This window comes from Suricata suricatta, chromosome 15, assembly GCF_006229205.1.
Source record: "Suricata suricatta isolate VVHF042 chromosome 15, meerkat_22Aug2017_6uvM2_HiC, whole genome shotgun sequence".
In the NCBI taxonomy this organism is placed as follows: domain Eukaryota; kingdom Metazoa; phylum Chordata; class Mammalia; order Carnivora; family Herpestidae; genus Suricata; species Suricata suricatta.
The window spans coordinates 14,123,253-14,144,812 of NC_043714.1; the positions used below are offsets into that span (position 1 = coordinate 14,123,253).

General features: G+C 38.9%; 2 long non-coding RNA genes across 3 annotated transcripts in view; one reads left to right on the forward strand and one right to left on the reverse strand.

Moving 5' to 3' along the window:
* LOC115279132 overlaps positions 1-20,501 on the forward strand; it is a 42,570-nt gene extending 22,069 nt beyond the window's left edge. The window contains exons 3-5 of one of the 2 annotated variants that reach the window (XR_003903229.1): positions 18,151-18,237; positions 18,731-18,871; positions 19,761-20,501. This is a non-coding gene — a long non-coding RNA (uncharacterized LOC115279132). The remainder of the gene's footprint in view (positions 1-18,150; positions 18,238-18,730; positions 18,872-19,760) is intronic. The other variant, XR_003903231.1, reaches the window with a different exon arrangement.
* Positions 6,885-11,529, reverse strand: LOC115279133. Its single transcript, XR_003903233.1, has 2 exons — positions 11,477-11,529; positions 6,885-8,694 (listed from the first exon to the last, which is right to left on the reverse strand). It is a non-coding gene; the product is annotated as an uncharacterized LOC115279133 (long non-coding RNA).
* Positions 20,502-21,560: the final 1,059 nt, after the last annotated feature.

The following is a 21,560-nucleotide window of genomic DNA, read 5'->3' on the forward strand; positions in this document are numbered from 1 at the left end:
TCCGTTTGTTCCCTATAGCTAATTGTCTGTTTTTTGGTTTGCTTGCTTCTCTCTTGGTCTTTTTACCCTTTGCTCATTTGCTCTGTTTCTTAAATTCCACATATGAATGAAATCAAATGGTATTTGTCTGACCGAGTTCTTTCACTTAGCATAATAGCTCTAGCTATCAGCTAACAGCTCTAGCTCTATCCATGTCATCACAAATGGCAAGATTTCAGTCTTTTTTATTGCTGAGTAATATTCAGTGTATATAAATAAGCCATATCTTCTTTATCCATTCATCAGTTGATGAATACCTGGACGATCCATAATTAGGCCATTGCAGATAATGCTGCCATAGACACGCAGATGCACATACTGTCTTCTTTAGGTAAATACCTAGTAGTGCAATTGCTGGATCATAGGGAAGTTCTGTTTTGACCTTTCTGAGGCATCTCCACACTGTTTAACACAGCGGCTGTACCAATTTACACTCTCCCCAACAGAGGGTTCCCCTTTTTCCACATCCTCACCAACACCTGCTGTTTCTTCTGTTACTGATTTTAATCATTCTGACAAGCAGGAGGTGATATTTTGATGAGGTTTTGATTTAGGTTTCCCTGATGATCAATGATGTTGAGCATCTTTTCGTGTGTCTGTTAGCCATCTGTATGTCCTCCTTGGAAAATTGTCTATGTCTTCTGCCATTCTTTAATTAGATTATTCATTTTTGGGGTGTTGCGTTTTATAAGTTTTTTATATTTTTTAGATACTAACCTTTATCAGATATGTCATTTGCAAATATCTCCTCCCAAACCATAGGATGCCTTTTAGTTTTTTATTGTTTCCTTTGCTGTGCAGAATCTTTTTATCTTGATGAAGGTCCAATAGTTTATTTTTGCTTTTGTTTCCATTACCTCAGGAGACATATATAGAAAGAAGTTGCTATGGACAATGTCAAAAAGTTAGTTGCCTGTGTTCTCCTCTAGGATTTTTGTGGTTTTAGGTCTCATATTTAGGTCTTTAATCCATTTTGAATTTTTTGTGTGTTCTTGGTGTAAGAAAGTGGTCCAGCTTCATCCCTTGCACGTTGCTGTCCAGTCTTCCCAACACCACTTGTTGAAGACACTTTTTCCCATGGGATGTTCCTTCCTGCTCTGTCAAATATTAATTGACAATATAGTTGCGAGTTCATTTCTGGGTTTTCTATTCTATTCATCGATGTGTCCATTTTTGTGCCAGTACCATATGGTTTTGATCACAACAGCTCTGTAATATAACTTGGAGTCTGGATTTGTGATACCTCCAGCTTTGCTATGCTTTTGCAAGATTGCTTTGGATATTCTGGGTCTTTTGTAGTTCTGTACAAATTTTAGGATTGCTTTTTCTAGCCCTGTGAAAAATGCTGCTGGTATTTTGACAGGGATTACATTAAGTAGATTGCTTTGGTATTATAGACATTTTAACAATACTTGTTCTTCCAATCCAATGATATGTCTTTCCATATCACTGTGTCCTCTTCCATTTCTTTCATCAGTGTTTAATAGTTTTCAGAGTATAGGTCTTTCACCTCTTTGGTTAGGTTTATTCCTAAGTATCTTGTTTTTGGTGCAGTTGTAAGTGGAACTGGTTCCTTAATTTCTCTTTCTGCCGCTTCATTATTGGTATATAGAAATGCAACAGATTTCTGTACATTGGTTTTGTATCCTGCTACTTTACGGAATTCATTTATCAATTCTAGTGTTGGGTTTTTTTGGGGAGGGTGTGGAGCCTTTTGGGTTTTCTATATAGAATTTCATGCCATCTGAAAATAGTGAAAGTTTTACTTCTTCCTTGATGATTTGGATGCCTTTTATTTCTTTTTGTTGTCAACTGCTGTGGCTAGGCCTTTTAGTACTATGTTAAATACCAGCGGGGAGAGTGGACATCCCTGTCTTGTTCCTGATCATAGAGGAAAAGCTCTCAGTTTTTCCCCTTTGAGAATATTAGCTGTGGACGTTTCATGTATGGACTTTATTATGTTGAGGTATGTTCCCTCTAAACCTACTTTCTTGAGACTTTTTCTCATGAATGGATGTTGTACTCTGTCAAATGCTTTTGTGCATCTATTGAAATGATCATATGGTTCTTATCCTTTCTTTTATTAATGTGGTGTATAATATGATTGATTTGTGATTATTGAACCAGCCCTGCATCTCAGGGATAAATCCCACTTGATCATGGTGAATAACTCTTTTAATGTATTGTTAGATCCAGTTTGCTAATATCTTGTTGAGAATTTTTGCATCCATGTTCATCAGGGATATTGGTCTGTAGTTCTCCTTTTTAGTGGGGTTTTTATCTGGCTTTGGAATCAAGGTAATGCTGGCTTCATAGAATGAGTATGGAAGTTTTCTTTTAATTTCTATTATTTGGAACAGCTTCAAAAGGATAGGTGTTAACACTTTAAATCTTTGGTAAAATTCCCCTGGAAAGCCATCCAGCCCTGGACCCTTGTTTGTTGGGAAATTTTTGTTTACTGATTCAGTTTCTTTATGAGTTACTGGTCTGTTTAAATTTTTATATTTCTTCCTGTTTCAGTTTTGGTAGTTTATGTTTCTAGGAATTTGTCCATTTCTTCCAGATTTCCCAATCTGTTGGCATATAAATGTTCATAATATTCTCTTATTATTTGTATCTCTGTGGTGTTGGTTGTGATCTCTCCTCTTTCATTTGTGATTTTATTTATTGGGTCCTTTACTTTTTGATCAGTCTGGCTAGGGGTTTATCAATTTTGTTAATTCTTTAAAGAATCAGCCTCTGATTTCATTTATCTGCTGTTGTTTTTTTTTATTTCAATATTATTATTTCCTTTCTTCTGCTGGTTTTGGACTTTATTTGCTGTTCTTTTTCCAGATCTTTTAGGTGTAAGATTAGGTTGTGTATCTGAGACCTTTCTTCCTTCTCTAGGAAAGCCTGGATTGCTATATAGTTCCCCCTTATGAGCACTTTTGTTGCATCCCAAGGGTTTGGGGCTATCATGCTTTGGTTTTCATTGGCTTCCATGTACTTTTTAATTTCCTCTTTAATTTCTTGATTAAGAAATTAAGTTCATTCTTTAGTAGGATGTTCTTTAAACTCCAAGTATTCATGCCTTTCCAAATTTTTTCTTGTGATTGCAAGTTTCATAGCATTGTGGTCTGAAAATATGCAGGATGCGATCTCAATCTTTTTGTATTTGTTGAGGGCTGACTTGTGAACCAGTAGGTGATCTTTTCTGGAGAATGTTCCATGTGCACTTGAGAAGAATGTGTTTTCTGCTGCTTTAGATGTAATGTTCTGAATATATCTGTCAAGTCCATCCAGTCCAGTGTGTTATTCAAAGCCATTGTTTCTTTGTTGATTTTCTGCTTAGATGATTTCCTTATTGCTATAAATGGGTGTTGAAGTCCCCTACTATTATGGTATTATTATCAATGAGTTGCTGTATGTTTGTGATTAATTGTTTTATATATTTGAGTGTTCCATGTAAATATTTAGAATTATTAGGTCTTCTTGATGTATAGAGCCCTTAATTATAATAAAATGCCTTTCTTCATCTCATGTTACAGTCTTTATTTTAAAATTTAGTTTGGGCATGCCTCAGTGGCTCAATCTGCTGAGCGTCTAACTTTGGTTCAGGTCATGATCTCCCAGTCTGTAGGTTCGAGCCCCATGTTGGGCTCTGGGCTGACAGCTCATATCCTGAAGCCTGCTCCAGATTCTGTGTCTCACTCTTCTCCCTGCCCCTCCCCAACTCTTCCTCTGTCTCTCTCTCTCTCTCTTTCTCTCTAGGTTTTCAAAGTGGTTTGGTGCTGATCTAGCTGCATTTCAAGCTAGAGACAAGCTCAGGGTCTGAAAGCTGCTCCACCATCTTTTGAGATTACTGAGAGAGAGAATCTTACGCAAGCTCCACACTCAGTACAGAGCCCAACATAGGTCTCAATCCCACAACTCTCAGAACATGGCCTGAGTTGAAATCAAGAGTCCAACGCTCAACCAAGTAAGCCTCCCCGGTGCCTCTGATATATTTTTAAACATAGATTATACAGAACCATCCTTCCCAAGCAATTCCTAACTAGCCTCTCCAACGCATCCTCCACTGACTTCAATATTGAGCTTTTTCTAGGTCTACCTGAAATGCCTTTCTTCTCTCCTCTCTGCCTTCCTATATTCTGCCATCAATGCCCAGATCAAATTTCATTTCCTCAATGCTGCACTTCCCACACTACATGCTTTACTTTCAGAATTACAGGATTTAGGAGGAGCAAAGTGGATCCTGGCACTTACGCGAATCACGATTGTGATTGTGCAGTCACTGCAGCAGTTACTGAGCTCTTCCAGGGCGTAACACAGAGTTAACAGATGGGGACAATTCTCAGTCTCTTTTTTACTTGTGGTTCAGTCTGAACTGAAAACAAATACCTATTATTATTGTTGTTGTTGCTATTGCTATTATTATTAGAAAACAAATAGTTTATGATCCAAGAGTTTTATTAAATGTTCCTACTATCAACTGGAACCAATGTTACAAAATATCTATGTGTGAGTGTATCTCCCCCATCTCCAAAATATCTATTTACTTTCCAAACAGAGTCCACCGGAGCACTCACACTGCAGCCCAGTTCCTCCCAACACAGCGTGTGTACCACATGGAATGAACCTAGCGATGTCTGAGGCATTAATGAATCCTGAATAAATGCTGATTTTGTTCCACTCTGGGTCCTTCCTTTGCTCATCATAATTCTTCCTAAGCCTTTCCCTTCTTAGTTCACAGTCTAGGTTATCCTCAGGTGGTCTTCCCTTACCCGATAGCCCGCTCACATGAGGAAGTGGCAGCCTAGGACCAGGAAAGAGGAGCCCGGGCGAGCGCGCAGGGGCTCTGCCAGCGGCAGGCTCACTCATGTGCCAGCGCGGTCTGGGATGGGTAAAAGTGCGGAGGAGGCTGTACAAAAAGCCCACTGCTGGCAGCTGCCATGAGGTTGAGGCTCTCACGACTTCCACATGAAAGGGAAGTAGAGATTCTATATTTATCTCCTTCATCCTCCCAATCATGGCCTTCAAAGCAAGGAAGCCCGTGTGAAGATATTAAGTTTTCAGAACAGTTAGACACAAAGCTTCAACAATGATATTGAAAAGGAAAGAGAGAAAATGCTGTTCCCAGAGGCAGAGTGAGATATAAAAGACTCAGAAAGTAGAGCAGAGATTAAAGCATCTATGATGCACAGTGGACAAATGTTCTGACATCCTATAAAAGGAACAAAATTAGAACTTTCATGTGGCTTGAGATCTGATTTAAGTATGCAGGGGAAGCCACGCTTAAATAGATACAAAAAAGCCATGGAGTATGAAAGTTACCGAACCCATGACTTTGTAGGTGATATTTGTTTCCAGATTATTCAGATGAAATTAAGAAATATAGAGGTAAGCCCTCACATTGGAGATGAAGGGAAACTTTGCTTCATGAAATGTTATTTAGTGATTAATATTAATTATTAAGTGCTATGTGAATGCCAGTGAAGTGCTATGGCATTTTCCATATATCAATATTATATTTATTTACAACCACCCCAAGACGTATATACAGTATTTTTTTTTCTATTTTGTTAGCTAGGAAACTGAGGTGTATCCCTCAGTTGGACTTAACTTGTCCAAGGCCACTTGTCTAGTAAAAGGTGGGGCTGGGATTTAAATTCAGGTATCTAGTTAGCTACAAAACATTACACTTGATGGACAGACTTGGCTTTTATTTTGTTCTTGACTTCACTTCATCTTTCATTTGAGCCTGGCCTCAAACCATTGTAGGCATGAGTCGGTGTTTTGTTTCTCCATTTCTTTGTCTATTTGGAAGCTTCTTTTCTCTTTCTTCCTTCTATTCTCTCTCTCTCTTTCTTTCTTTCTTTTACACATTGTCTCCTTTGTAAATATTTGTGGCATCATAATTATTTGTTTGCATATCTCTCTGTCCCACTAGGTTGGAAATACCACCAGTAACTTGTACGAGTTTAATTCTAAAATACTTATTGAATACATATATGATCAGACTAGGTGATATTTCTACATGTCTAATCGCACTTAAAATAAAAGCTACACTTATATTTAAAGTTACCATAGTTGCAGCGAATTGCAGAAAATCCTATTTCTATCTATTCTTTCAGTATCTCAAAGAAAAGATCTGATTTAATGTGCAAGAATATATCTACATCCTTCTAAACCTTACCAGAAATGGGCAAATGACTTCCCCAGTGTAGGTGGAAAAGAAGCAGGGACAGCATTTCAAACATCCTTGACAGCACTGTGTGGTGGCCTGACGTCATCTGGAATGTTCTAGAATGACCGTGCACCCCCTCCTCCTATCCCTGCTCCCAAGGTTCGAGAACTGGAACTTGGGGCTGGGGACAGAGTTGTAAAAATGACAGACATGTTATCTTATGGTTGTTTTGTTTTGTTTTGTTTTGTTTCTCTAGGATCAGCCTCTAGTGTGTCAAAGAAATATTGATAATTCAGGTTAGAGAATATATGTGATGTGACGACCACAAATATGCCAGAATGATCACTACTTAGAGACTCACACGACATACTCCACAGTTTTTAAATATCTTATGCGTACAGTAAGATTCCCTCACTTACCCATCCGATTGATGAAATTTACAAATTCTTAACAGAAAATAGAACTGCTAATCCACAATCTAAGGAGTAGAAATTGCTAGAACCATTGCAGAGGACATTTTGCCAATTTCTATAATGGGGAAGATGTATGTACCTGTGACTGGTTTTAGGCTTAAGCCCTGTTCTCTTATGCGCATGAAGACACATATATATGAATGTTCATACGGCATTGTTTGTGTGAGAGAAGTTGGAAATCACCCAAATGTCCACCAACCGGAGCACAGATAAACCATGAAGTGTTTATACAATACTGAAAACAAATAAACTATAGCTACACATATCAACACTCATGAATCTTAAAAACATAATACTGTGTGAAAAGCAAGTTGCAGAACAGTACATACAATATGTATATGAAAGTGAAAACACTGTGGCACTATACTGTGTTCTTTATGAATACATAGTAAACGTGTAAATAAATCCATGAGAATGACAGAAAGCCACTCCGGAGAGTGGTCATCTTTAGTGAAGGAGGAAAGGAGATGTAATTTAGAAAGGGCACTAACACTATGCTTTTTATTTAAGCCACACGGTAGGTATACTGGCATTCATTGGATTATCTTGTTGTATATTTTTGGATACCTGAAATAAACATTTCTAAAGGTAAAAGGCAGTAAAAGGGTGGAGTTCTCAACATTAAAAAATATCAACCCAAAACACTAAGGTTGTAAATGAACAGTAATGGGCATAGTATATCATAGAAACAAAGAAACTTCAGTAAAGGACTACAGAATAAACATTTCAATAAGCAATATATTCAACCAGAAGCTGAATTTTATATTTGGGTCCAGAAAATGCCCTTGACAAGATAGTGCAGATAGTAGGGCACATGCACGCAATCATTGAGATAGCCACTCCTTTGACTCTAGACATTCTTATACAATGACAACTTAAAATTTGGGAGGAGCTCACACAAAAAAGCATGAAACCAAATTGTCTAGAGAAACATAAAAGCACTCCTCTTGCTTGAAAATTAGCTGTAGCTAATTTTAGTCTTCTCAATGCCAGGCAAGAAAATTAGCTCGGAGTTTTATTTTGCTTTTTGTTTATATTCTCTTTTCAAAACAAGTCTTTGGTTCCAAGCTAACCAGAGGAGTATTTTTCTAATTTGAGTGCAAGGAGAATGTTTAGCTCTTAGTCCATCTGAATACCAGTAGCATGGAGTAAGAGCTCACACTGTGTTAGAAATCTCAGGCATATTAGATTATAGCATTCATTTAGAGTTAAATACTTGTCATCTTCCTGATGAGTTGTAATTATAGAAATTCTATGAAGGACTTGAGATGAGCTTTCAAATAACTTCATTACTTAATATCTTAACGATGTCTTTTTAAGCAAGAAGTCCACAATGAACACCTTTGTTAGAATAGATTATTCTCATATTACATTGTCTTTGGCTGTCCATCCTCCAGAGTAGGAAACAGAGTTAGCATGCTTTACACACTTTCTCTCAGTAAGGGCTTACTTCTACTGGCAATGTAGTTATTTAATCAAAATAGAAATTTGTGAAATATTGATAGTCCCTAGCCTTGGAATATTCTTAAAGTCCTATGAGAAATATTTTCCAAATTTAATTTCATTTCCTCCAGAGTAGGAAATAGAGTTAGCATGCTTTACACACTTTCTCTCAGTAAGGGTTTACTTCTACTGGCGATGGTCATTTAATCAAAATAGAAATTTGTGAAATATTGATAGTCCCTAGCCTTGGAATATTCTTAAAGTCCTTTGAGAAATATTTTCCAAATTTAATGAATATGGAGCTTGAATGAGTCCAGCAAGCAGACCAATAAATCCTGACTTCTCAACAGAGATGCGGAACTCCATCTTCTCACAATTCTCCAGGCTACCTCAGCCCTTCAAAATTCAACCTAATCATTTAGTAATGTCTCATATGTCTCTTCTATTTCACATGTCATCAGTTTAATCGAAGTTCTCTCACAGTTTCTACAGACTCTTCTCTTTTAGTTCCCACTATGTAGGGAAGAGTGCTGGAGACATCTCTGAGTCTGACCAATCAATAAAGATGTTCTGAAAAAAAAAATGTTATGGAGAGTTAGAAATGGAGGTTTTATAATCTGAAACATCAAGTACCTTGATCAATTAAAATTAAATTACTATGTGGTTTGTTTATAGTCAGAAAATAACTGACAGCCTCTGTAAAGTAAAGGTATTCTTGAGTATTTATCATTTGAAATAAAATTATAAATCTTTAGGAGCTTTGGAATGTTGCAAGTCAATGTATTTGAGAATAAAGTGTCTGAAACCTGATTTGTAGAGATCCTGTTAATCACGCTTTAACATCTATACAAGCCCACAGGGTATCTGGAAAGATGAGAACCAGAACATATTTAATCTTAGTTCTCAAAGCAGAATACATTTGCCTTAGGATGTGTTGTTAATTGTAAAATGTATACATAAAAAGAGTACATATGTACAGTTTAAACAATATATAAAATGTGCTACTATGTATTCCCTGTCTAGATTAAGTAATGAAACATCACCCTACCTTTAGCCTTCTGCATATCCCTCTTTGTTAGCATTCTCTTCACTTTCTCTCAAAGGTAGCCATGATCCTGACTTTTACATCACCCATTCTTCTGACTGATTTTAATAATTCTACCACTTACACATGCATCTCTGAGCCATAAACTGTTAAGTTTTGAAAAAGTGAGCAGAAGCTCAAATCTAGCTGTGTAAGGAAAAGGTAATACTGCCAGTGTCAGAACAAAGCTTCCAGAAAAAGAGAAACTCTCCTGAGTCTGTGAATCTGGTTTCAGTTTTCCACAATTTATAAGAACCTCTTCTGAGAAAGTCAATGAGCAAGGTCATAACTGAGTCCTGGAAACATAGGGCTCACCAGTGGGGATACCCGGCAGGGCTGAAGTGCAGACCAGGTTTAGGCATCAGGCAAGCCTCTGGTCAGAGAAAACAAGCAGCTCTGTATGTTATGTTTCTAAGCTCACCAGAGCCTATCTCGCAGGAGATGTTCAAAGCACTTCTTATTTGTTTGTTTGTTTCTTTTGCACTGATGTGAGTGTCTACAAGTAGGGCAGAAAGGCAAGGAAGTCTAGGAGAGATAAGAATCTTGGCCAACCTCACTAGGTATTCTGTCCTCATGTTAAGAAGAAGAGTACTTGGTGACCTTGTGGCTCTCACATGCACCCTGTCTGCCCCTCCCTATCTGGTGCCCACCTGAAGTCCTTTCTCCATTCTCCTTGTGTTTGTCTTTTCACAAAGTCCTATGTTCAATATCCTGTTTTCTGTATCCCTCTTACTCCTTCTCTTGTTTCTTTCTTACTTAGCGGGGTATATCTCCTAATTTTTTTTGGAGATGGTTGATGGGAGTTTTTAATCAGATCTCACATGGTTGAAAATGTCTATAGTTTCTTTTCAGGCTGATTGTTTAGCTAGGTATAGATTCTAGGGAATTAAGGGTGCTACAAAACTTTATAGGTATTGCTCCATTGTTTTCTTGTTTCTAATGTTGTTGAGAAGTCCAAGGTCATTTTTATACCAGAGCCTTTGTTTTTTGATAAGGTTTTTCTTTTTTTCTCTTAAAACTTATAAACGTCTTTCTTTCCTCTAGCATTCTGAAATTTCACAATGATGATTCTTGGTGTAGGTTGATTTTTATTCAAATTTCATGTGGGAACTTGGTAGACCCTTTCAATATGTCAGCTCATGTCTAAGATGTCTTCTTGAATTATTAATGATTTTCTCTCCTCTATTTTCTATATTATTTTTCTGGGATTCCTACCACTGGGGTATTAGAATTCCTAGATGTTCTTTCAATTATCTAATTTTTTCTCTCTTATTTTCTGTTCCATTATTTATTGCCAAACTTTCTGGGAGATTTCAACTTTATTTTTCCATTTTTGACTTTTTAATTTCAAAGGTTTTTTTTTCCCTTTAAGTGTCTCTCTTCCACCTTTATATAGCATCTTGTTTTTGTTTCATGGATGCAACTACATAGTTTTTTAGAATGTTGGTTATTAATATCAGAGATTTTGAAAATCAACTTTTTTGAAGTATAGTTTACATGCAATAACTGTGCCCTTTTAAGTATACCATTAAATGAATGTAAACACTAATGTCGCCACCACCATAAGCAAAATACAGAATTCTGTCATCCTCCAAAAGTTCCCTCGTGATTTATTTCACTTCAGTCAATTTCTCACCCAACCCTGAGCCTCAGGCGACCACTGATCTGTTTATTCTTATTATAGAGTAGATTGGTATTTCTGTAATAAAAGAGTTTTACTTTTTTGTCCTAAAATAATTTTTTCCTTCTGAATTACTCTCACTTTGTTTTTCTTCGGTGAGTGTTATTTGATCTCTTTCATGTAAGGGATTTTCTGAAGTGTCTGGTCATCCTTGGTCATCTGCTCACCACCAAGAGTGAGGGGTTAAAAAGGTGACTGGACTGTCTGTGCACATGGAGAGTTCTTCCTCTGAGGTTAAGTACAGTGTGGTCAATGAGGGCTGCTTTCGGGAAACCTCTTGATTTTAGAGCTTTAGGTCTTTATCTTAGGCGGTGACCAGAGAAGAGTTTTTCAAACTAGTGTCCTGGCACCTGGGGGGAGCAAAACAGTTGGGTTTGTGTTGGGTTACATTTGTGTTCAACATACATAGAGTTGATTTCTTTACTTTTTTTTGGGAGGGCATGCAGTCCTAAAGTCTCAAGTGCAGAGACCTCTCCTACCCACCCATCAGCGCTACACAGAATCAATTCGTGAATGTGTGCTGAGATGCAGGATAAGTAATTTCTCAGGGGCTTGGAGTGTGGATGAGCTTTCAGGAATCTACTGACCTTCTCACTCCATCTTCTTATGTAACCTTCTCCTTCCATTGTCTCTAGATACCTGGAATTGACAAGTTCACAGATTTTTGAGAATTCCATGATACAGATCAGGTTGGTCCCCAGTTTTCTCTACTGTCCGCTTAAGAGTCAGCTTTCTGGTTTTCTGGTCTCTGCTGAGTCAGTTACCACTTTTCTTTCTATTTTCTAGCTCCCAATAGTTTGTTGTTACTGTACTGTCTCCTGTTTTTCTCATTCTCATGGGCTTATTTTTTTAAATCCTTGCGTTCTATTACTACAGATGTTTAGAAAGAGTAAAAATAGCTCAATCTGTTATCTTCATCCAAAAACTTTCCACTAGAAGATATTTCATACTTTATTATAGAGAGAAAAGAACCCGTATGCAGACTAATCAAATATACCAACTCTTACCTTTTTCAGTTGTTAAAAGTAATTAGGCGAATAGAAAATATTCATAAAATTGTATGTTACCTCTATGCTATTTTCCTAATATAGAGTCATTTGCTAGGCATACCTTTGCAGAATCCTATATTCATTAGGCTGTTAAGCCACTATTAAAATCAAAAGGAGAATTTTAAAGCAACATAATAAGATATGAATTAGGTAAGAACCTGCAGTTAGGATTTTGAAATAATGAATTAAGTCCTCTGGTGCTATTACTTTTAGGTTAAAGATCATGACTCAATTTAGAATTTAAATTTATTTCTATGGAGATGATTCCAGACTAAGAACGTTAGATTCATTGAACTAAAACACAGGTGAAGGCGTCTGAAAAGGCCGTAGGATAGGGTGTTGAGGTGCTGCTTGCACCCCAGGCGACGGGTATTTTCACAAGGAAGGCTGCTGCCAATGGCAAAGACTCAGGAGCAAAATGAGAGTAAAGGCCACGCTTTAACCGGCAAATACTGCACCTGCTAAGAATATGCAGAAATGAGAAATATGCATTCTCAACCCAGAAATGCAGGTTAAGAATGTTCCTGGGGGGGTGGGGGAAGGACAACAAAGGTCACTTTGAGTGCAGCTGGGGAGCTGGGGCCAGGATTGCTCAGCTCCATTTCAATTTCAGAAAAACAAGAAATAACCTTTTAGTAAATTATGCCCCAGGCAATATTTGGGGGGATATTCAAACTATAAACATTACCCATTGTTTATCTGAAATGAGTCTTTAACTGGGCATCCTGTATTGTTATTTGTTAAATCTGGCAACCTAGATCTTGGCACTCAATCTAGAATCAGAATCTCTAATAAACTTTAGGTCGAAGAAATAAAAAATTAAAAAACACTCTAAAAGGCAAGTTAAAGCTCAAGGTAGGCAACACACTGGTCGGGGAGCGTTATATCAGGAGGGAAAGAGCCAATAATACACTGCACAGGGCGTATGCAGGGAGCTCCATGGCATTCATGCTGCGGCAGGGTGCCAAGGCAGAGTAGAAGAAGCCCTGTAGGTCCCCTTAACCAGACTGGCAGGCGCTGAAGGAGAGAAGGCTCTGGGAGGAGCAAGAGGTGACTACACCTTTGACATTAACAATGGCTCATTGTGCTCTAAACCAGTGAGACCTGGAGGGCTCAGGTGAAGTTTTAGTGTAACAAGCACAGAAAAACGTTTATACTCGGCCATTCTAAATTTAGAGAAGGCAACAGAAGGGATTTAGTGAAAGGGCATTAGATTAGAGCTAAATCATTGCATTTTAAATAACATCTTTCTTGACAGGGTAAGACCACTGTTAAGCATCTTCATTTTTCCCCAACCCCATACCCTACATCTATTATACCTCTAAATAAGATTCTAACATAGATTTTCAGAACAGTTTTACATGTTTGTACTTTAAAGGTCTTTACTGTTCTCTTTGGGAGCACGCACGCACGAGGAGGGCTTGCTGCCCTGGGGCATTCTGCCCTACGCTCGTCCTCATTCCCTTCCAGAAAGACGGGAGCTTCTAAAGTCAGAGAGTTATACCTGCCCGCTCGCCTTTCACCAGGCAGACCCCCACGCACATCATCTTTGAAAGCTGGTCACTTGCCCTGCATTTAAAGACCTTTAGGGAAGGAAATCACAGAATGTCCCTCTGTAGGGCTAATAAAGAGATTCTTTTTTCACTTACTTCTTTGTTATTTTTCAGACATCTTTTGACACAGGACTGAAACTCTGATTTCAATCTATTCAAAAACCATGATTCCTTCCAAAAAGAAGCAATTACTAAATGAAAATATGGCTTCTTCCATGCCTGAGTGGTCTAGGCACCCAGCTTTCCAAACACTGCCTGGTAGCCCTTGGCCATCACACAGGGGTATCTAATGGCCTCAGGTGTCCCCATCTCTCCGTGCCAGGCTCTCTATAACTGCCTCTTCCTTCCTGGACACTTTGAGAGGATTATCAGGATCAGTGATGGAGAAAAGGGGGGAAAGAGGCACAATAATTTTATCTATTAGTGGCCAGTGTTATCAGTACTAACTTGTCAAGTTAAAACATTTCTGCGTATAAAATTAAATATATACATGCATTTAAAAAATATAGTAAGTTCCTTCCCAGTACTTTTGGAATCTTGTCATTGGACATTCTGATAAGAAAAAAAAACTACAGCTTTTCCATGATTTATTTTGAGCTAAATAGCTACAGCTTTGGGATGGTTGCCCATTGTATTATAAGATATAATGTTGTGTAAAAACTGATACTGTATCTCTCTATAAATTCCCTAGGAATTTATCTCTCTTGGAAGAATAAACTCTGTAAGTGGGAGTGTAAAACACACGTGGGTCTTAACGATGGGCGGGGCTTGTGCCTTTCAAGTCCCAGCCCTGCTCCGTGCAGGAGCCGAACTTCCCTGGGGTTGCTCTCTCTACATCCTTTCTGTAAAAGAAGAAATACCCAATGGTTTAAATCATCTCCAAGATGTCTTTTACAGCTTAGGATTCACGATGCCTCTGCGTCTTTATTTTTCTTTTATCATAAGTAAGGGCTAAAGAGAACCAGTCCTCCTGACCACTGCCTGTATTTTTTTTTTTATTCTGGGTTGCTCAGCAAGGGACCAGACAAGTCACAAGATGACAAATACCTAGTGACACTTCAATGTGATTTTCAAATGGGGCAGCTTGACCTCCCCCCACCAACCAGGAGACATTTGGTAATGTGTAGAAACATCTGATCGTCCTGATCAAAGAAGGAGATACTATTACTGAAATTTAATGCATAGGAGACAAGGCATTACATCCTACCATGTAGTGACATTGTAGGCTAAATATCCTACCATGGGTGGGACAGAGGCACCCCACTTTCCTCCCACAACAAAGCAGTATCCAACCCAAATGGTAAGAGAGCCACTGTTGAGAAGCCCTGCATTAGACCAAGGAAGGGGGATAATCTGGCTTCTCTTCCTCATTATTCTCAAATGAGCTTCTTCTATTTCCTCAAACTCAGAATGGCAAGTCTTCCGTTTCTCCAGCCGTACAGCACACTTCGAGCCCCTAGTACCGCTCCTAGCATGGAGGCCAGTGCTCAGGAAGTGGTGTCTCCTCTCTGTCCTTTCCTAAGTGACCTCACTTAAGGTAAGTCCAGTCTAATGTGCAAAGCCCAGCCAAGGAGACATCTGCTCCTTCACCATTCTTGCCTGGAAACCTCTCCAGTGCCATAACAGGAGGGCACTGGGAAGAGTTGGGGAATTTATTTTGTGACTTGAAAAATTATCATTGAGATTAGAAGCATAGAAAAAAAAGCTGTATTAAACAGTACTTCCTGGCCACTGTTCAGAATGCTCTTTCGCACACCAAATATTGTATTACTGGCATAATGGGATGCTGAGGGGACGGAATACAGGGGTTAGTGGTTAGTTTTCTCTTTCTATCATTCTTATTTTCCTCTGGTGCGGCAAGTTATAGGGGTACTTCTTATACGTGTAACAAACTATTTAAGTTAGAGAACACGGAAAGAGCAGGCAACAAGGCACCTCCTTAGTGAACCTGTTCTCAGGTAAGTGGAATCCAGGACTGGACGGTCCAGGAAGGAGTGTTTTTCAAGGGAAAGGAGGCAGACTCTGCCACAGAGAGGCTGTCGAGGTCTCCCAGCCAGGTCAAAGCCTTCTTATTAAAAGATCCTCTTAACTCGACTAAAAGTTTATTTGGACATTATAAATAATGACAATCACAATAGGTAATATTTACTGATCTCTTGGTATGTGATAAGTACTATGACAATTGCTTTGTAGCATTACTTCATTTGGTAGAATTCATTCCGCTTAATATTTACCAGAAGACTGCACTGTGGTAAGTATAATGGTGGTGCTAGAAGGTTGCAGTCATGTGAAATGATCAACAGTCAACTTAAACACAACTATATGCGTCAAATAACAGACAAAATATTAAGTGCAGTTCTGGATTTTAACTGGATTATTGGTGAAAGTTTTAGCCAGGTGAACCTGGTAGGGTTTTCTTGTTTTGGTATTAGTTAAGATGTGTATTCTTCAAAACTCTACTACTGGCTTTATGCGGTTATTTAAATTTAATTCAATCAAAATTTTAAAATTTAGTTTCTTGGTCACACTAGCCACTTTCAAATCACTCCACAGCTATATGAGGCTAGTGATGATGGTATTGGACAGTACAAATATAAAACATTTCCATCTTCACAGAAAGTTCTGTTAGATAGCACCGAGTCTAGAATCCTTATGTTCAGGTGACTGATTGAATGAATGAATGAATGAATGAATGAATTACAAGCCAGAATCCTCAGAGAACTAGAGCAAAAGCTTGTCTGAGAACTGGGGTAAAATTGTAACATAAATCTCAAGGGAAGCCAAGTAGAAGACCCTTGTACAGTGTAGCAACAACGGTGACTGGCATGCCAGGCCTGGGTACCAAGTATCACTGGATTGAAAGACAGCACTCTGATAGTGGGGGTTACCATGCAGAATCGGGATTACCTGGGTTCAAGTCCTGGCTCCCTAGTTTCCTCTCCCCTAAACTCTCTTTACTTCACTTTTTCCACTCACCTGACTACCTTCTCCTCTTCTTCCAAGTGTCTATGTAGTGTGCCTTCCCCAGAGAGGCCTTTTGTAATCTCTAGGCTAGATTAGCCACGGCATCCTTGATTTCTCCTAACATCTTCTGTGCAAATTACTTTAAAAACGTTATTTTTAGAGCAGTTTTAGGTGTACAACAAAATTGAGAGGAAGATATAGTGACTCCCCATATCTCTCATACCCCCACATTTGTATAGCTTCCACATTATCAGTATCATTCATCAGTATGGCACAGTTCTTACCAAGAATAAACCTACATTGATATATCATAATTGCCCAAAGTCCATGGTTTAAATTAGGATTCAGTCTTGATGTTGTACATTCTATGGGTTTGGGCAAAAGTATAATGACATAGATCCATGCTTATTATATAAAGAGTACTTTCACTGCCCTAAAAACCCCGTGTGCTCCGCCCACTCACCCCCCCCCCCCCCCCCCCCCCCCCCCCCCCCCCCCCCCCCCCCCCCCCCCCCGCCCCCCCCCACCCCCACCACGCACCCCCCTACCCCCACCACTCATCTTTTTATTGTCTCCACAGTTTTGCCTCATCCAGATGTCATATAATTAAAATCATACAGTATGGAACCTTTTCATATTGACTTCTTTCACTTAGTTATATGTATTTAAGCTTCCTTCATGTCTTTTCATGTCTTCAGAGCTCTTTTTGTTTTTCTGTGCTAAATACTATTACAATGTCTAAAAGTATCAGACGCTATCCATTCACCTTTTGGAGAACATCTTGGTTGCTTCCCAACTGAGCATTTATGAATACAGATTTTGTTAACATCTTTGTGAAGGCTGTTGTGTAGACATAAGTTTTCAACCTCTTTGGGTCAATACTGAGGAGTGTGATTACTAGATCCCCGGGCAAAACTATTTTAGTTTTGTAAGAAACTGTCGGGCTATCTTCCAAAGTGGCTGCACCATTTTGCATGGCCGCCAGCAGTCAGCGAGAGTTCCTGCTGCTCCACACTCTCACCAGCATCTCAGCGTTGCCAGTGTTACAAAGTGTGGCAACACCAATACATGTGTAACAGTATCGCACTGTTATTTTAGTGAGTATTTCCCAGATGATACATGGTGTGGAGCATCTCTTCACATGTTTACTTGTCACCTGCATATCTTCTTTGGTGAGATGTCTATTAAGGGTTTTGGCTCATTTTTTAATCACATTGTTCACTCACTGATTGTTGAATTTTAAGAGTTCTTTGTATATTTTGGATAACATTATTTTTTTCTGATGTATATTTTGCAAATATGTTCTTCCAATCTATGGCTTGTCTTCTCATTCTCCAGATACTGTCTTTCTCAGAGCAGAACATTTTTATTTGAACAAAGTCCAGCTATTACTTGTTTTTCTCTCATGGAGTGGTTTCTTAAAACCGCATCACCAGACTCAGGATCATCATAGTTTTTTTTCTTATACTGTCTTCTAAAGGTTTTATAGTTTTGCATTTTACATGAAATCTATGCTCCATCTTGAGTTGACCTTGGCGAAGGGTTTAAGGTCTGTGCGTGTGGATGTTCGGTGGTTCCAGTTGTTAGAGACTCTCTTTGCTCCTTGTCAAAGGCAAGATGACTATAGGAGCATAGTTCTACCTCTCTGTTCTGTGACATGTAAATGACATGTCTTATGATCTGTTTTCTCATTAGGTGGACCCTCAGCCTTGCAAGGATGGAGGTGTTTCTCTCGTTCACTGCTCTGTCCTCACAACTCAGCATGACACCTAGACATAGTAGGTATGATAAAATGTGTTGAATTCTGGAGCAAAGTACTATATATAAACCCCATGAGAGTCGAGACAAAGGGAAAAATATAAGCAAGTCTCATGGAGGAAGTAGATCTTAAGAAAATAGCTGCTGAAACAATGCTGCATTAGGGAAGAGAAGAGAGGAGGTATTTGGGTAGAGGGAGGAGCTCAAGCAAAGGCAAAAGAAGAGGAAAGAAGGAGTATGGTATTATGAGGGTATCAGAGTCACTGAATTAAAAGGCTCACAAAGGGGACTAGTGGGAAATAATGGTAAAATGTATTCTCTGGGTATGAATAGCGCATGGGTGATTAACCTGTGGACACAGTCCCCAAGAGAGAAATCTTAGATGACAATTACAGGAACTCGTGGGGAAATGGGAACTCATCTATGAATATGTAAAAACTTGGCCTTATATAGATTTCCAGAAGTAATTAATTCTAGCCTAAGGCTCTTAGATGAATCAGATTCCTTTTGTCCACAGTGAGCAAAGACTGTATAGAAATGGGAAGGTCACAGTATGTGCACACAGTGCTATCATCTGAATGTGCATGTCAACACGGCCTGCCAATTTCCGTGCCTCTTCCACAGCCAACCAGATGACTGCAGAGAAAGTAAAATTCAGGTAATCTCCAGGATTGAGGAATCAATTCAGGAGGAAGGGAAAGACTGAGCTACCTGACAAATTCAACACATAAGAATACTTTTTGGCTTGAATTATTTTGGCAACTTGCAAATACCACTTTTTTAGTCATTATAGAGCCTTTTATAGGTGGAGAGTCCGCGAATCATTTTCAAATTGCCTCAAAGCCATAGAGACTACCTAACTACAATGTGTATTAAAACCAGGCAGTATCTTGTTTTAAAGTGTATGCCTAGAATTGCAACAAATTCAGAGAACAAAATTGTTCTTCTACCGATTAGCTTTTCTTGAAAAATAAAAACATCAAAGTGATGATAATGACACTCCTTGCCAGGGGTTGGCAGTGCAGATTTAACAAAGAGATTTTTTTTTTTTTTTCCAATTCACCAGCTTAGCTGCTGCTGCCATCTAGTGGCCAATCCAATTGAAAAACAAAGAGGGGTTGAGAAAATGTACTGAGATGACTGAGATGATACAATTTCGAATTAATAATACTGCAGAAAAGGAAACGGGATATTCATAATATTTATGTTATTGGAAAGTTACCAAAGACAAGAGATAGAAAAAATGCCTAATGTATTTCATGCCTAATACATTTAAAGGAGAAACTTCACCTTGAGACTGAATTGTGATTTCTAAAACAAGCAAGAAAAGATTTTGGATCTATCATTCTTATGCTGAAGACTGAACATAGAAATAATGCCAAATTGTTAAAAGTCCTCACTCTTCTTAGAATATTATGTAAAATGAAATATTACTGTATTTTAAATCAGTTGGCAGGGCGGATAGAAACCCAAGCCTTATCTGACCCACAAAATATTTCTTCTTTTTCTTCTTCATCGCCATTGTCATCATCATCATCGGGAACTAGGATGGTTCAAGTTTCAAACCTGAAACGCTGTGACTTTCTTCTTTGCAGACATTTCCCTCCCAGGCCTTCGAGTGAAAACATGTTGGTATTTACATAAAGATTTCACTGAAGAAGTTGTTCTCACCATATCTTGCTACTCTGTATCAGTGTTAATCCCACATCAGCACAGTCTGTCTGGTTGGCACCCAGTGCTACAAAGAGCCAAGAGAAAGTGCAGAGTCACTGAGCATACCTGGGGTTTCTGTGGGAAGGCAGCCCTGAAAGACCCTGAGGCTTTGTGAGAGGGCCCACCTTCCACAAAAGGCCCATGACTTAAGATGCTGTCTAACCTCTAGGCTCCTATAAGGGAACACAAGGATCCTGATAATGTAGGTTTTAAGTCACTCAATCGCTTTGTGGTGGTTGTGGCTGCTGCTGTTATTGAGGAAGTAATAACAGGGCAAGTAATAACATAGTCCAACAGAGAATGCGGTGAGGTTTTGATGAGCTTCTCTAACATGAGAGGATTGTGCTCCTGAAGAGTTTTTGGTAAAGAAGAAAAAAAAGTTTGGTTCCTGTTTCTGTGGGTGACCTTGTCCTGAGTCACTGCCACCTTCCTGGCCCATTCATCTTCTGAGCAATGGCTTTCCCAAATAGCTCACTGAGTCATGGTTGGAGTCATCCATGGAAAAGAAGGGGCCCCCACCCCACTACACTCGTTTCTCGTGATATTGGTATAAAGGTGATTCATGGTTAAAATGATCTGCGTGTTTGTTTGCTTCCTTTGAGATTTGCTTCCTAAATATTTATCAATTATTGTAAATAAGCTATTATACTCAGGATGATGAGATCATCATCCTTGTTCTCAAGGAACTCCCTGTGAGAAAAAGCAAGAATAGCATTTGCCAACAGAAGCCTAAGTAGTAGAAACATAAATAAGGATTCTAGGATTCAGAGGCAAGAATGTCAGTGAAGTGAGAAGTCAGGAAAGGAGTGAGGACATGTTAAAGCATTGCCAATAACCTACACATTAAAGAAGGGCTAGACGACTACAGGAGAGAAAAATGAGACATAAGGGCTTCCATCGTGAAACCGTCAATACAGTGCATTACAAAATGACCAGTTTCCCTGTATCGTGAATAATTGTTCGGTACCAGTGGGATGTCAGGCTCTAAAAGAAAGACTTCATTCGCTCGTCAATGGAGTCCATGAAAATTGTGAATAAGAAAGGGAGTTTCCAAGAGCAGTGTTTTAGGAAAGTTAATAGAGTGGGCACAGATAACCATCTGGTGAATAGGATGGAGAACAAAAGAGGGAGCCTAGAACAGGGGTGACAGGTACACTGGCTACCTTTTTTGGACCAAATTAGGAATGGAAAAGAGGAGACACACTAGACACTACAGAGATAGGACTGGTAAAACTTAGCAACCCCTTGAACTTGGGGAAAACAAGAGAAAAAGATGTGGAAAGAGTTAGAGTCAATTCAGTTTTTAAAAAAATGTCTATTTATGTATTTTAAGAAAGAGAGAGAGAGAGACAGACAGACAGACGTGGAGGGGCAGAAAGAATCCCAAGCAGGCTCTATGCTGACTGATGTGGGGCCTGCTCTCATGAACCCATAAGACCATGACCTGAGCCAGTAAAGAGTCTGACACTGAACCTATGGAGCCATCCAGGTGTCCCAAAGTCAATTCACTTTTTAAGCCTGGGTTACTGGAATAATGTAAAATTAGCAGATAGATGAAAAGCAGGAGAGAGAACTGGCCTGAAAGAGAAATGTAATATTGAAAAACAGAGTGCAAACCCAGCCTACATTATCAA